Source organism: Crocuta crocuta, unplaced genomic scaffold (genome assembly GCF_008692635.1).
Source record: "Crocuta crocuta isolate KB4526 unplaced genomic scaffold, BGI_CrCroc_1.0 scaffold264, whole genome shotgun sequence".
NCBI classification, from domain to species: Eukaryota; Metazoa; Chordata; class Mammalia; order Carnivora; family Hyaenidae; genus Crocuta; species Crocuta crocuta.
The window spans coordinates 692,022-708,777 of NW_027529597.1; the positions used below are offsets into that span (position 1 = coordinate 692,022).

The 16,756-nt window shown below is 38.6% G+C and overlaps 1 pseudogene; it reads right to left on the reverse strand.

The window, feature by feature from the left end:
• Positions 1–10,491: 10,491 nt before the first annotated feature.
• LOC144229738 (tyrosine-protein kinase CSK pseudogene) lies at positions 10,492–11,392 on the reverse strand (annotated as a pseudogene).
• Between the last annotated feature and the right edge of the window lie 5,364 nt (positions 11,393–16,756).

Here is a 16,756-nt window from a genome sequence, read left to right on the forward strand (position 1 = left end):
GCAGTTACACATTGCCCAAGGCAGGAGAAACCACCCTTGCAACACCCAATCAGGAAAGGCCAGCGACCACCCTCCACATTACTGAGGGAGAGGCCTGGAGATAGAAACTATAGATAGGACCCTGTTACCTAATGTTAAAGTTAACCTGTTAGTCGCCGAACAAGACCCTAGGCTCGCTCTGTGATTGGTTGAATTCAAAGGTATCCTAAATGTTGTAATTGGATCCCGCCAAAAACCTGATGGCGGGAACCAATCAAATGTGGTATATGTTCACATTTAAATATCAACCAATGACAAACCTGTAACCATAGAGATCCCCTGTCCCTCCCCACGACTTGTTTACTCCTGTCTATAAAAAGGCTGCAAAGACTTTGTTCGGGGCCTCTCAGCGTCACCGGCGACGAGTGCGCGGAGGTCCAGGTTCGAACCTGCAAATAAACGACCCTTGCCGATTGGCTTTGACTCTGGTCTCTGGTGGTCTGTTTTTGGGGTCTCTCGAACTCTGGGCGTTTCAATGCTAGTCTGCTGTCTTCCTGATGTTGGCCTCACTGAAATAAATTCCCTTCTTGTTTCGACTCCACTTATTTTGTTACCAGACAGTGGACTGTAAAATTTCTCAGTTCTTATCTTCTTGAAGGAAAGAATTCCGTCACGAGACTCGATAAAGAGTTAAAACTGCAAAGGTTTTAATTAGCAAAGCAAAAGCAGAGACAAAGGAGTGGACTGATTGGAGGGTGAGTGGCAGCCCCTTGCATTCTGAAGAGTGTTTTTTAATAGCCATCTATTGGGTCTCCTCCTTCCCCCTTGTCATTGTCTCACCACACTCTGGACCTGCCCTGGTTTCTTCCCCTCCAACGTGTTGAACATGTTTATGTCTGCCATCTTCCCATGAGCACCTAAGTGTAACCCGGGGCGGGGCAAAGCCACAATGCAAATGTTATTATAATCATATTATAAATGACTTGGGCTTATTAATGGACAAGATCCTCCTTAAGTATTTACGTTCCAAAGTTGGGCACATCGCTGTGGCCTGTATCTTCTGCTTTTCAGACTATGTTAAGTTGCAAAAGGGGTCGGTCTAAGGGAGACTGGGTGGTCCCTGGAAATTTCCATCTGCCATCCTCCTTTCCCCCCTCCTGCTCGTGTCTATCTAATGCTAGTAGTTTCTCTACCTTTGGATTTTGTGTAAGGTGAGTGGCTGAACCCAGTCTTGGGTGCCCCAGAGCCAGGTGATCTTGTACCACTGCACCTCAGCTACAAGCCTTATCGGCATTCTGAGCCAGAAAATTCTTTGTTGTAGGGACTTTCTTATGCATGATAAAATGTTTAGAGCATCTCTGTTCTTTGCTCCTTAGATACCAGTAACAGAGTTACAGAAATTCGTCTGGTTCATCCAGCAGAAAAACCAAGTGACACTGGGAGATCTCAGAAGGCAAGACGTTTATGTCACAGAGGCAGGCTCAGAGATTGCTCTCCAGAAGTCTGACCCCTAGAGCAAGAGGGTAAGCAGAGGGAGCAAGTTATAATCTGTTACTTCCGCATTTCACATTAGTAGTAATTTGGCTCCCGCTTGCAGAGAGCTGATGGGAAGAAGAACCCCGAGGTGGAGTCTTCTGTCAGGGATAGGAATTTCACTATCAGTTACGTCAGTCATCTTATAACAGATTTTTTCCTATCAAAAGCTCTCCTCTACCGCTGTGTCTTGATAAGCATAAACATTCATAGATTATCATGAAGTGTTTTTGAGGTGTTAGTGGGGTTCATCAGGTCGGGAGCTGATGACCAAGAAAGAATTCTTGAAGATGTCTTTGGTGCAAAAAGGTGATTTTATTGAAGCACAGGGACAGGACTCTTGGGCAGGAAGAGCTGCCTTGGGACCATGTGGAGAAACTGGTTACATACTATGGGGATGGGGGAGGTAATGTCCGGGGGAAGTTTCCAGTGAGATTTTCATATGCTAAAGAAGACTTCCAGGATACTGAAGGCCTAGCTATTGTCAAGCTAAGGTTGTTTTTCCCTCTTGCAAAGCATTAACATTAAGATAGTAAGGAGTTCCTGGAGAAACATTTCAGTCTGCCAGCCTCAAGTATTTGTCCAGGGACTGCGGATTGTAAGGAAATTTAGTTCTATCTGCCATTTCCTTCTGTCTTGGTTTCCCACATCACAATGTAGAGGTGAAAGAGACTTAGGTCCCATAGGACTATGATCTCTATCAGTTAACCATTTGTCTTCCCCTTTTCTTTGTTCTTGGGCAGCCAGGAGTGCCTGAGGAATATCACACATATCCCACCTGGGGTGGTGGGGTATTTGCGGCCTGTCAGCTTGCCTTATGCTCTCTCATCAGCCAAAGGTATACAGGGGCTCAAAATCATTCCCCCTCTTCAACAGCTGCTTAAGTGTTTTAAGAGAAGAAACATAAAACCTTGAACTCCAGAGAGCCATAAGGAGAGTCAATATCCTCACTTAAATGAAATACATTTTTAATATTAAATATGGAAAATTCAGAGCAAGAGATAGCAGTTTAGGTGGTCATGAAGTTAACATTAATAATGCATTCATTCATGTTCTATCAATATTTATTGGATGCTAACTAGATGCCAAGCCCAGGCAAGGTTCTGGAGAGCATAGTCTGATGGAATAGATAATAAATAATGAGACAACCTTAAAGCCATGTAATCATAGGGTATTACAAGCCCTCTGAGTTGAGGGAGCTCACCAGTTTGAGTGAGAAGCACCTTTCTAAATATTCTTCTCTATAAAATGTCTTGAAATATTTTGTCTTCAGCAAACCTTTTCTAGTAGCCCTTTAATACTCTATTCTTCTCATACCACCACTTTTATTACTCTCTTGGTCTAATACGTAATTTAAAAATGGAATTAGTTTTGTTCCTTGGTATTAGCAGCATAAGGCCTCGTGTGGTAGCAGCTTGAGCCTCTGGGAGCACTTTCTCTCTCTGAGAGCAGAAGCAGAGGATCAACTGGCTCTTAAACAAAATCGTATTTGCAAGTGGCCAGCAGGTTGGAATGTGATAACAGCCGGCAGACACTTCACATGGCATTTCCCAGCCAAATCTGGGAAAAAGTGAAGAATCAAAGTTGGTCTTGTGGGAGGGTCCATTCTCACTGCCACTGGGCCTGTATATGACACTAGCTGAAAGAAGAGGGGAAAGCCTTATGGATTAAAAGAGAAAGAAGGGTTTGATTTCTAGGACAGATTGCAAATTTGCCAGCCATTTCTCAAAAATAGATGCATTTGGATTATTCCGCCGCTGTCTGTATTTTTTTTTTAACCTAATCTCTCTCTTGCAGTGTGCCAAAGAGATTTAATTTAAAGGCAATGATTGGGTAGCATCCTGACTCAGCTTTCTGTGGAATCCATTATATCTTTTCTTTTCAGAATGTGGCTGGGGTGGGGGATTTATGCCTATGTTAAATTCTCGTCTGATTAATTTGCTGCTGATGCAACGAATTCTACTACTTTTATTTTTTATTTTTTTCTAATGTTTTATTTATTTCTAGGAGAGAGAGACAGCGTGAGCAGGGGAGGGTCAGAGAGAGAGGGAGTCACAGACTGAAACAGCCTCCAGGCTCTGAGCTGGCAGTCAGCACAGAGCCTGACGCGGGGCTCAAACCCATGAACCGCGAGATCATGATCCAAGTGAAAGTCAGATGCTTAACCGACTAAGCCACCCAGGCGCCCCGAATTCTACTACTTTTAAATATAAACATAAAGATACTAAGATAATATCGACTTGTTTTCCGTCTTATTTGTTTCCCCAAATTTTACATGTTAGTGAGTTCTTCTAGTTAGAACATCTCAGGGTTAAGTTGGATAAAATAAATAAATGGGAAGCATAGTAAGTCGAAGATTTACAAGACAAATAAAGTACTTGTTTAAATTAGAATAAGTCATCCATTATTTAAAGGAAGACTATGTCATCAAAATTATTTGGCAAGGACTGTACTGTTTTTTGGAGAGTGAGGTAGCCTGAGAAGAAGAAGGGAAAACCAGGGATATCAGAGTCAACAGGAACTTCTATTCTAAGTAAATACATACATACATAATAAATAAAATGCATGCTGATGTAGTAATTTATAATTATTATTCTTGAAGAAGAGCTTCTTAAGGCTGGTCCAGAACCTGTAATTGTTGCTGAAGTAAAAACGTAGAAGGTGAAGAAATATGTTTACTTCTGAAGTATAAAGTAGAACATAGAAATTTTCACCTTTTTTTTTTTTTAATGATCTTACTGGTTCTGCTTCTAGTAAAATAAACCTCATTTTAGTGGAAATAAAATGGCATAAATGTAATTTACTTTTCTGACATTTATGTGTTTGTTTTCTTTCCCCATTTAACTTTACAGGAACCATAAAACCGAATTAGTTGGAAAACCACTCCTGTGTTTAAAAATGTTGTTTGTATAATTGGTATATATTTTACTGATTATGAGATCACCATTAGTAATAATATTAGTAGATGTAGACCAGCATTTATATCTAAATGGTATCCCATTAACAATATCTAATCAGACAATTATGATATTGGTAATGGAATGCATTTTATGAAACCATGATTATACTTCCTAGAAGTATACTTGAGAACAGTGTTAGAACTTCCTTGCAAATCAAGTCTAAAGGAGACAGGAAATGGCCAGAGCTTCTTAAGAGAATCTGCATTCTTTTATTAAAAGTGTATCAAACGACGGGTACCTGAGTGACTCAGTCAGTTGAGCATCTGACTTCAGCTCAGGGCATGATCTCATGGTTTGTGAGTTCAAGCCCCCCATTGGGCTCTGTGCTGGAGCCTGCCTCAGATTCTGTGTCTCCCTCTCTCTCCGTCCCTCTCCTGCTCATGTTCTGTCTTTCTCTCAAAAATAAATAAACATTAAAAAGGTTTTTTAAAGTGTATCAAATGAATACTTAATATCTTCGTTTTGGTATTATCTGATTGGTATCTAATTTGGTATTATCTGCTTTCATTACATTTACGTTTGAGAAATAATTTTTTAAAACAACAATAGATTAAATTATTATTTTTCAGAGTACTCTGAATAATTACTGCACTGATCCTTGGGATGGTGAGGTATGCAATGCCTTCAGTGATAGCTGTTTTTTACAGAGGAGGAAGATCAACATCTGAGAGATATCTATCTCATGGGATGTATGGTTCTAAGCCCCAACAGAAATCCAATAGTTTTACAATATAACAATGTAGCAATGGTTGACTGACCAGAAAGTGATGGCAACATAAATGGGTATTTTATAAAACTCTAAACAATAATGTGTTTTCTATGTAATAAACATATACATCACAGACCAAAGAAGGAAACTATGGATAGCAAATAACTTCCAGAAGAAAATTGCTCTCTAGTTTATATTATTTAAGCAGATCAACCAATCTCAATTAATCTAATCTAATCTTCAGAGAATTTTTATTGAATTTCTACACTACCGTATCCAATATTTAAATATTAAAATATGGAAATCAAAACAACAAAGTTTATTGAAAAAATCAGAAATCTTTCTACATAGCTGATATTATTGAATGATTAGTTTGGTCTACTTTGATTTGTAGAATGAGCCTAGTAAAGGTTGTATATGAGCGCGTGCACACACACACACACACACACACACACACAGAGCAAGCACAGAAGGAGGAGAATTATATTTAACAGAAAGCTTCAGGTGGGTCATTCTGGTTGTGGAAGTTTGGCTTTCAATGCATGACTGCAGACAAAGCAAGAGCTGAATTGCTTTATAATTGAAGTGAGAAACTATTCGAGATTTTATTTTATTATTTTTTAAAGATTTTTTTATGCTTATTTATTTTTGAGAGAGAGAGAGAGGGAGGGAGGGGCAGAGAGAGAAAGACACAGAATCTGAAGCAGCCTCCAGGCTCTGAGCTGTCAGTACAGAGCCTGATGCGGGGCTTGAACTCACCAACAGCAAAATCATGACCTGAGCTGAAGTCAGAAGCTTAACCAGACTGAGCTACCCAGGTGCCCCAATTAGAGATTTTAATGAAGAGAAGTGTGACTACGGAAGGGAGGGATTTAGGATGAATTCTGAGTAATAAAGGGACATCATAGTGGGAGGTAAATAGAGTTTAGGTGGAAAATCTACCCATTTTTTCATTAGGTATTGGGTCCATATCATGTGCCAGGCACAATTATCAGCACTGAGAAAGCAGAATTGAACAAGATATAATGTTCCTTATAAGCAGCTAGTGAGAAATTCCCTCTGTTGGTCCTAAGGGTCTCCTGTGAAAATAGAAGTTTAAAAAATGTTTGATAAAACTCTCCCACTTGAAATTGTCTTACTGTCTTTCTTTTGTGCAGAATATCTGTGTTGTTTTGTACAAGTCCCTTGCTGTAAAAGCCAAGTCTTCAGCAAAATTTAGCACTACCATTTGTGTGAGTAGTATTTGGGGGAAAAAAATCAAGAAAGTTTGGAAAACTATAGCTTTAGATTTCACAAAGAAGTAAGAAAGGAAGAGTCAGAAAAGGTCAAATGAGAATTTGGTCATGGATTTCGTATTAATAGAAAATCATAGCAAAGTCGATCATGAGAATATAAGCCCTGAATAGTCACAGAAACATTGGGGAAAGTAATGGAATTCTTTTAGCAAGTAAATGGAATATGAGCAGTTAATAAAAAGAGTAGGGTAACTTTCGATGATATCTTTGGACGCTAACTTTGGATGATATCTGGCTTCATATACTTCTGAGTGTTGTGATTAAGATAACATAACAAAATGTATTTAAACAACCTAGCACAATGCTTGGCTTTGTAGAGCACCAAAAAGGCAGTATTTCTTCCACTTGTGTCTTAACTCAAGTGACTGATAATGGGCTACAGTTAATGATGGAAACCCAGAAGTAATAGTCCTCATGTTTCAAAGTGAATATGTTTGATTACTATTTTTTTTATTACTTCTAATTCTGCCATGATGATGCAGAGATGATGTGAGTGTTTACAAAAGTATTAGGGAATAAAAAGAAAATAAAAACTAAAATGAGATTTTGGTGAAATGGTTGTTACTTTACATTTCTATTAAATAGTTTTCATTCTTAGGCTCATAATTCTGGGTCTTAGAAGCATACAAAATTAAAGCTTTCATAAACAACAATAAAGACAAGTTCTTATAGACTTGTATGAATGATCTCACACAGACTTTTACATTTAATTGTGCAATGTGAATAGAAGGCTGAGAATAATAATAATTCTGGAACTGGCAAATTGTAAGTTTTTAAATATTTTCAAAGTGCTTCATTTGGTGATCAACATTTGAATGAAGGCAGGCCCCACTTTAAGGTTAAACAGTGCATAGAATGTGCTTTGGAAATAATGACAAGGAATAGGTTCTAAGAAAGTTCCCAATGTTAACGTACAAACTTAACACACAGACACGCACAAAGTATGCAAAACAACTCTAATGTGTAAAAATTAGAAAACACATGGGTGTCTGGGTGACTCAGTTGGTTAGACATCTGACTTCAGCTCTCATCATTACTTCTGGTCATGATCTGCCTGTTCCCCTAGTTTGAGCCCCTCATTGGGCCCTGTGCTGATAGCTCAGAGCCTGGAGCCTGTTTTAGACTCTGTGTCTCCTCTCTCTCTACCCCTCCCCTGCTTGCATTCCGTCTTTCTTGCTCTCAAAAATAAACAAATATTAATTTTTTTTAAATTAGAAAACATGGATATACTCAATGGGTGGGAATTTCATATGAAACAATTGTCCTGCAATCCTGAATTTAGGATTTTGCTTAGTTAAGCAAAATAAAAACAGAATAGAAAACTAAAATCATAATAGAGCAGGTTATAAAAAGCTAAAAGAAGGTTCTTTGTTTTTGGGGTGGTTGTACGTTTTTTTAAACATTTTTTAACAAGTTTTATTATTTTTTTTTTATTTTGAGAGAGAGAGAGAGAAAGAGAGAGTAGGGAGAAGAGCAAAGAGAGAGGGAGAGAGAGAATCCCAAGCAGGCTCTGCACTTACCAGCACAGAGCCCAAGTCAGGGCTCAAACTCGTGAACCACAAGATCATGACCTGAGACAAAGGCAGACTCTCAACTGACTGAGTCACCAGGTGTCCTGTTTGTACATTCTTGACAGACAGTAAAAGAAAAGATGTAAGCATAGTGTGAATCCAGAGCAGTATTCACAAATATTGAAACATGGTCTTTCCTAAGACTATATGGATATTGTTTCCTAGAAAAATAAATTATGTTCACTATTTCCAAGTGGGTCATTGTCAGAGAATCAAAATTAAAATCATAAAATCTAAGGATGTGACTCTTTTAATAAGTTTTTATATATTTTGATTAAGATGCTTTGTTTAGGGCACGTCATCAAATAGTTTTAATAGTCAAAGGAAAAATAATGTCCAAATTTCTCCTAATTGATGGTCTTTTGGGACTGAAGCTAGTCTACATATCAAAAATAGTTGGATTTTTTTTTCTTTCCAAGGGCTTTCAAAATGATTTATATATGTGGAATTTTTAAGTACATTTTGATATTTAAAAATTAAAATGACTTCCAAGAGTGATTAGACTTACAAGTAGCCATGAGAAAGCTGCCCCGTGTAATATCAGACTTAAGAGCATTGTAAGCCTGATAATTTCTCCCAAGTGGTATTAAGGTATAATATTGTGCAATGCTAAAGTATTTGCTGTATAATTGTATATCATCTTAAATGGTGATTTAACATCAAGATGGTGTGAGCTAAAATTTACTTTAGATATGAGGTATATTTCAAACATGAAGGCATTATGCACATTGTCATTTGTGGGCATTGCCTCTGCCAGAATTGGACATATGATATATGAGGAAATGCACAATCCTAATATAATGAGGTCTTAAATATCTATATGGTAATTAATGAATTTCAAAAAACGGCCACTAAATATGGGAAGCAGCTTTGCATTTGATTGGAACTACACTAAGAATTCAATATATGTCATCTATTACATCCTCTTAATATTTAATGATGAGAAAAATATCTAGCACACGATAAGCACTCGATATATGTTCATTAAAACACATGAATCTCTATTTAGACTAGGAAACTAAGTGGTAAACACATAAGTAACTTATCTAACAGATTCAAAACTCCATCTTTCTGATTCCAAATTCAGATTTTGTAACCATACAGAATTTTAGTTAGCAGAATTCCTACTCCAAATCCCAAATAATCTGAGGATTGCAAGCTTGCTTTTCCTTTTAAATTAAATCCCTCATTTAACTGATGTATGATTCTCACCCCATGACCTATCTAGACAAGCCTTCATTGGGCATCATCATTTCATAGACTGTATCAGTGACTTCATAATAACTACAATCAGGGGTGAAGTCACTTTGGGCAAGGCACTAACTAGTTCAAGAGTGTAACCTATTTTCTTACATAGTGCTCAGAAAAGGTTTATGATTGCCTTTTCTGCTTGGGAGGAAACTGGGCTTCAGATACATTAAGCTCATAGCTAAAGTCTCAGTCTACTAAGGGATTTAAATAGGACTCAAACCCAGGTTTTCTAATTCCAAATTCCTTCCTGTCAACATCAATGCTGTATTCATGATTCTCAGGCCATAGTCACAGTGAAGAATTTCACTGCTCTTTCACCTGATACAGGTGTTGAGGCCTGTACTGTCAAGAGAAACGTGCCAGAAAACAGGTTCTGGTAAAAATGTATATTTGGTTTGCCTAATATATATCAAAAATCTTTAAGATAGTACAATTCTGATTATCACTATTACTCTAATAATGCCAACAAATAACATTTGCATGCTAATTATGGATGCCAGCGTATATCCTGATATTATGTGTATTTGCGTACTTTCTTCTCCCTTATGGAGTGGTTTATCACAATTCCGCCTCGCAAGGAAGGTGGGTGGACCACAGTGGCACATGACCTTGGCATATGTCTGCCTTGAATATACATAAACAGTGTAACACTGTCAAGTGCAAAAGGCAGAGGCTGAGGCATCACCCAGCAGAGATCACAGAATGGAGAACAAGTCTCCAGCGATGGGTTCCTAGAGAGAAGCCTCCTTTCCCCAACCTTTGTGGGCAGAACAGGAAAAATAGGATTTGTGTTTCTTATAAAATTCCCATTTCCTGGGTATTTTCTTTCTCGTTTTGAAACTTAATAATGAGAATTATGATAAAAACCCATTAAAAATAAAAATCCCCAAAAAGGAAAGGAACAAAACTCTAAGGCCAGATGAGAGGCTAAAGGAAGCCTGACCATAGTAGGAGGTGTCTACCTCCTCTTTTCTTGGCGTCTTGAAGCCCCACAAGTAGGTCTGTAAGAGAAAGTGCCAGGTTTAGGTGGGGTCTGGGGTGAAGGCCAGAGGGTGCACAGGCCGAGACAGAGGAAAGAGGCCCACTGTTCCTCTTGGCTCAGTTCAGCTTTGGGCCCAGTGAGTGGGGGCACCAGGCCCCAATCTATCCAAGTTCAGTCCCCACAGGGCCATGACCAGGGTGGAAGTTAGCAGTCACAGAATCTGTCTGTGGGTTTTGATGCGCTGGAGCTGCCCACATAGCAAGGGGGGTGGAGGGGCAGAGTCCAGGTTCCTGCAGTTCTTCCTAAATTTCTTCACAGCAGGTGGGCAGCCCTAAGGGGTATCCATCTCATAGCCCTTCTTCACCTGAGGGACGAGGTTCTTCAGCAGAATTCGTGGACAAGGCACTCACTCAAAGAAGTAGATTTCCCAAAGAAAGATTCTAAAACTCTACACGCTGGACTTGATGGAGAATTTCTTCTCTCTCACGGCCTCAGGGACTGTCCACCTGATCTGAAGCTTGCCTGGATCCTGCCTGCTAGAGGCCTTTTGAGTGAGATGAAAAGTCACTGACCTTGGCGCTACTGTCCTGGGACACCTGTACATTGCAGCAGCCTGGTCCCAGGGCACAAAGTAATTGTCCTCCTGGGCTTTCTTGGCCTTGCAGGGTTCTAGTGAGAACTTGAGGAAACCATCTGCCAGGCAGATAATCTACCAGGCTCCCTTGGCCACATACTTAAGGACTACAGATATAGTGCCCACCTTTCTCTTCTATGGATCATTCCCAGAGGCAGTGCCTGCTGGCTGTGGCCAAGCTGTGGGGTAACTGAGAATGCAAGTTGGGAAGGCCTGGGCAGTGGCATCACCCTTAATGCACTTAAGGGCGACTTTGTTGTCTCCGTCATCGCCCAGTGTCTCTGAACACCCCCTGCCCCGTGGTCTGCAGCAGCCCCACATCCTTCTTGTCCAGTGCCCAGCTGCAGTGGAGGAGCTCCTCCAGAGCCGCCTCTGTGAGCTCCGTGACCTCAGGCTTCATGAGGCTAGAGCAGGGTTCATCTGCATATGAGGTGTGGTCTCCAGGGCTACATGAGCTTCTTGGAGTGCACTTCCTCATCGGTGCCGAGCATGCTAGTGCTGTACATGATGCAGGAGTGCTCCATTTGCCATCACAGGTCACGTGGTTTATAGTCTACCCAGGGGAAGGTGGTGCTCTCCCTCCCTGGACCAGGAACGGAAGTGTCTCCAACCATTGGAGCCAGCTGATGCTTCGGCTCAACCTGGGGCTCCACCTCCTTCAGCGATGCCTCAGGGTCAGTCTGGGGATAGGGGTGCCTCCCACTTACCATCAACCACCACCGTGTAGGTGTAACTGAATTGAGTTCACTATAGCTCTGAAGTCCTTACCAGTTAACCTGGACTGTGCCAACGCCTAGCTAAGACTGCTCTCTTCCTGGCTCCAGTCCTCTCTGTGGTGGCCTGGCCTTAGAAACGAGCCATGGTGTCATGATTGGGTCTTATGCAATGCAGGGGTGAGGGTGGGGGTAGTGCTGGTCACACCCTGGTGTCTGTGATGCCCATGGCAAAGAGAAAAATCTGCTGGAATAGATTTTGGAAGAGAAGGGAAGAGGTTAATACAATATTGATTTCAAAAACAAAATTATATATTATATTCCTTTTACAAATTTTTTCTTAGTCAAGTTTCAACTATGGAAACATATATTTGAAGATATATTTTGTATATAACAGGAGATGCCTATGATATATAATAAGGGACAAATTTGGGGTATGAAACTGAATTGAATTTCTTCAAATATTTTGAAGTAAAATACAAGGAAAACTTAATTTATCATAAATATTTGTAAGATTACTAAGAGAATTTTACACCTAGTCTTTTGATGTCTTGAAAATGTAACTTACGCCTTAAAGTTACATGCTAATAATAATTCACCTTTAGGCAGGGAATTTGAGATAGAAGCTAATTCTTATAATAGAATCATTAAAATGTTCTTTATTTAAAAATGGTCACTTTTAAAGAGACATTGAATGTTCATCTTCCCCCAAATTGTTGTAATTTTAAATGTGGTGGTTTAAAATATATTAATGGAATAAAAAAGTTTTACTAATTTATTCAGTAACATTTTGCTGAGCATTTACTACAGGCCAAGCCTAATGCTTGGTTAGGAGAATTAAAAAATATATATATACAAGAGATAACCCTTATTTTCAGCAGGGTAATAGCAAATCCATGAAGGCACATAGGCTCCCCAAAGATTTCATTCAAATACGATGAGTATTAGGGTTATAAATAAGATATTGAAGTAGTTCAAAAAAAGGCAGCAGAAGGAGCACAGTAGTTTGTTTTGCTGGAATATCATTGTATCTAAGATGCACATTGTGATGTTTGATATATGGGTATATGTTGTATACGTTGTGAAATGATTACCACAGTCAAGCTGATTAACACATCCATCAATTCACCCAACTACCTTTTGCTTGTGTGTTGAGGACATTAAAGATGTACTCCTTTAGTAAAACCTGAAAATTGGAATCCTTTGACCAAGTTATTTTAAATAGCCAATTTAGTCTTTGTGATATACTCTCTCGTATGCAGATTTAAAAAATTATTTTGTATCTAATTTGCAGTTGACCACAGAGTAATTTTATTACATCACCCTTACCCTCAGAATTTTATCAAAAGGAGGTGGCATTTTGCCTGAAGCAAGGCTGATGTGGTAAAGGTACCGTCTTCTTATAGGTCCCCCAAAGTCAAAGAACTTGATGATCTGGGATAAAAATTACAGATAGGATATTGTCAGAAGAATTTCTCATTCATTTCAATAGCTGCAAACACTCGTGGCTTTTTTTTCCCCCAAGTCCTTTTTATCTGCCATTTAGAAGAATCCAATTACTGAGCATGAGCTTACTGCCTCATAAATAACATCTCTTACCTTTCCAATCACACCATTCCAATTCTGTATTTTGTCAGCAAAAGTCCTGTTTTTAAAAATAATACTTCGGCCATCTGCTTACCCATATGTGCTACACATCAATGAATGTTAGATTCTCTGCAAATTTTATAGACGGCACCACAAACTTTGAATGTGTTTTCTCTCATAATTAGCATTTTACAATCACATTAAATTGATCACAGGTAAACTGTTTCATTTTGGTGTGTTATTTTGATTGTAATCAGACTACTTGCTGGAAAGTGATTTTGTAGCCAATATATTTTAGTTATAAAGAGTTTTTTTTCCCTTTTTTATAGCAAATACATTATTTTAAAGGTCACACTTGTCAGACCTATAAACTAAATCCTAGGCTTGCAATGTAAGGCATCCCTCGAAGGATCCATCAGTGTTTACAATGGGGTGAAAAATGTTATTTTAGTAGCAGCTTCATCAGTTTCAATGACTGATGATGTCATTCACGATCTCTGCAGTTGGCCCCTCCCAAGCGGAAGGGAAAACAGCTTCGTCAGGGATCCAGGTTCCGGTTTTCATGTTCTCCTAAGTCTATATATATATATAACCGTTTCCTTTTCCTAAAACAAGATAAATTGCAAATAGATGTACAGTGGGATCTGAACTTACCATAGTTCTTCAACTGAGAAACTGTCCTATTTATGGATGAGTTAGGGAAATTTTAAATCCACTGGAAACCTGCCAAACTTGGCCTTCAGTGTTTTGGCAACACAACCACAAGGTATAGAACCTTTCAAGTCCTGTTTTTTAATACCCCGTATTCCTACCTTCAAAATCTAAGTTGAGCAATTTCACATGAAATGTTCAACAAAATAGTTACAGTTTCCAACTTGTAAGGCACAGCTTGTTTTAGCTTTCATTCAGTTATAGTGAGTCAATTCCTCTTTGTTTTATGATTTGACCCCTAAGTGTATGAGTGACCAACTTCTGGTTACCAATATGCAAGACTGTTTTCTTTCTTTCCAAAGCTTTGTTTCATTTGTGCTTTCTTTTTTCCTGGGACACATTTAAATTTTGTCTTTACAAAATTGGGGACTCTGCAACATCTTTATTTCTTATTGGATTTCTTACTTGAAGTAATCTGAGACTTAAAATCCTGCCCCCTTGCCCAGTGCAGATAGTTAAGAAAAAGTTCAAATGTTCCAGGTTTCATTACCAACCTTCATGGCACAGCTTTGCTTTGGTGATAAGCGAGGCAGGATTTCTGCCTTTACTTTAAAATGTTTTATTTTTTATTTATTTCTAGGAGAGAGAGAGAGACAGCGTGAGCAGGGGAGGGTCAGAGAGAGAGGGAGTCACAGACTGAAACAGGCTCCAGGCTCTGAGCTGGCAGTCAGCACAGAGCCCGACGCGGGGCTTGAACCCACGAACTGCGAGATCATGACCTAAGCGACAGTCGGACGCTTAACCGACTAAGCCACCCAGGCGCCCCTCTGCCTTTACTTTAAAGTTGTCCTCAATTCCTTGTCATTATTCCTTGTCATAGATTCAATTCAAATGGTGTCTTCTTACCTGCCTCCCCATGCTTTTTCATGATTTCAATTGTTTTTACTGGGGGTGGTTCTATACTGTTACTGTAGTTCTATGTTTTTTTAAAAAACAAGGACTGAGTAACTGAGTAAAGCCAGTGTTGAGGTAATTTATTATCAGATAATGATATACTCAATCTTGATGTCTTCTCATAAGTAAATTAATAAAAGGTTCTTATTATGCACAAGCTCTCCAAAATATGAATTTTAAAGGACAGACTAATGGAAAGATTTATATAACTTTAGTTATATTAGCTGCTGAGAATTCTTAACAGATTTAATCATAGCTAGATTGTAATAAAATTAAGGATTCATTTCCTGAATGCATTCTAGTGGTGCATATGGGGACACCCAAGACAACTAATTAAAAAGAGATTTTTCTAAGTTCATGCATCTAGTTAATGACAATGAAAGGACTCTAATTCAGGACTTTTGACTTCCCTTTGCCGTTCTTTTCATTGATACTAGCTTGAATATTATTTGCTTGATTTTATCACATGTGCTGTATTATAGACTTTACAAAAATTATCATCTAATTTGATCTTGAAAACTAAGTAGCATCTTGAAGCAGTATCTGTTTTGAGGATAGGATATTGAGTCTTGTAAAGGTTAATATTGGTATGTCCTAAATTCATACACAGGAGAGAAATATGAGTATCATTTGTATCCATTGATAGATTCTCTAAAAGTGGTGTGTGTGTGTGTGTGTGTGTGTGTGTGTGTGTGTGTGTGTGTGTTAACGGCTGTATTTACAGTCTGTCTTATTACATGCCCAAAGGCTCTTAAGAACCACATAATTAAAAAGTCAGTTTGTGGTGATGAGGTTTAGGCTTACAAAAGAGTCTTAAGGAAGTCTGGGTTTATTCTAATTAAGTGAACTACCAGGGTGCTAAATGAAATTATGTGCTTGGCAAACTCTCTTTGCTTTTGCATGAAGTTATATTTGTGGATGAAATATTCTGAGGATGAATGCTAAAAGCCCCTGTGACACCTAGACCTTCTCCAGAATTATTTTCTGAAAACACTTTGCAGTTTGCCAGCTGCTTTGCAACCTGGGAGTGCATTTTAATTGGCATCACAGAACTTTATGACTGAGGGATTTTATTCCTCTCTCCACAAATGCTCTCCCCTCTTTTAGCCTATTAGTTGAAATGTTTGAGTTAACATTACAGGTATTTCCCCTTATAAACTCTTTGGGACCATGATGTAATGAGATGTCCAGTTGCCATCCAGAAAAAAAATAGTGGAAATCAGGCTCTGCCAAAAAAAAAAAAAAAATATGAAGTTTTGTTAACTTTATATTCTTTTATATTCTTTATAATTTTTAAATTTCACTTCCCCCTTTCATTGTTTAGTTTTGATCTTTGCCCATTGTTATTTGCTTAATGTGAGCCAATAAAGTCAAGAGAAATTTTACTTTGATAACTTGTCAATATGAGCATATCAGTAAAATTTTCATAGAAAAATGTTGGGAGCCATTCTGAGCCCACTAGTCGAGAAAACTTCTGGTGAGGTTAAAGCAAGTTTGCACGGTCTCTTGCCAATCAGATGATGACCGATATCCATCCCCACTCAATTATTTCTGCTTGAGCACTGACNGCTCAATTTGAGGCTTTCCGCTAATTTTGAGTTAGCAGGTCTGTTTATTTCCCCAAAAGAGTAGCCCACATCATCTGCATCATACATGTTTTTTTTAAGGCTAAACATCTTTTCAATTGCTACCTGATTTATCTTTTAATAAAGCATAAAATGTGAAGTAGAAGTATAGTGACTGAGAACCTGACCCGGGCTTTGATGGAAAGATGTGTTTAAACTTGAATTTCAATTCTGCCTTTTTGGCTTGATGTCTTTGGACAAATTGTCCTCTTTACTGTAGTTCCTTTATCAGTAAGTTGCGGATAAGAAAAACTTAAGAGTGAATGAAGAAATAGAAGTAAAACAGCTTAGCATAGCTTGTCAGACACTTGT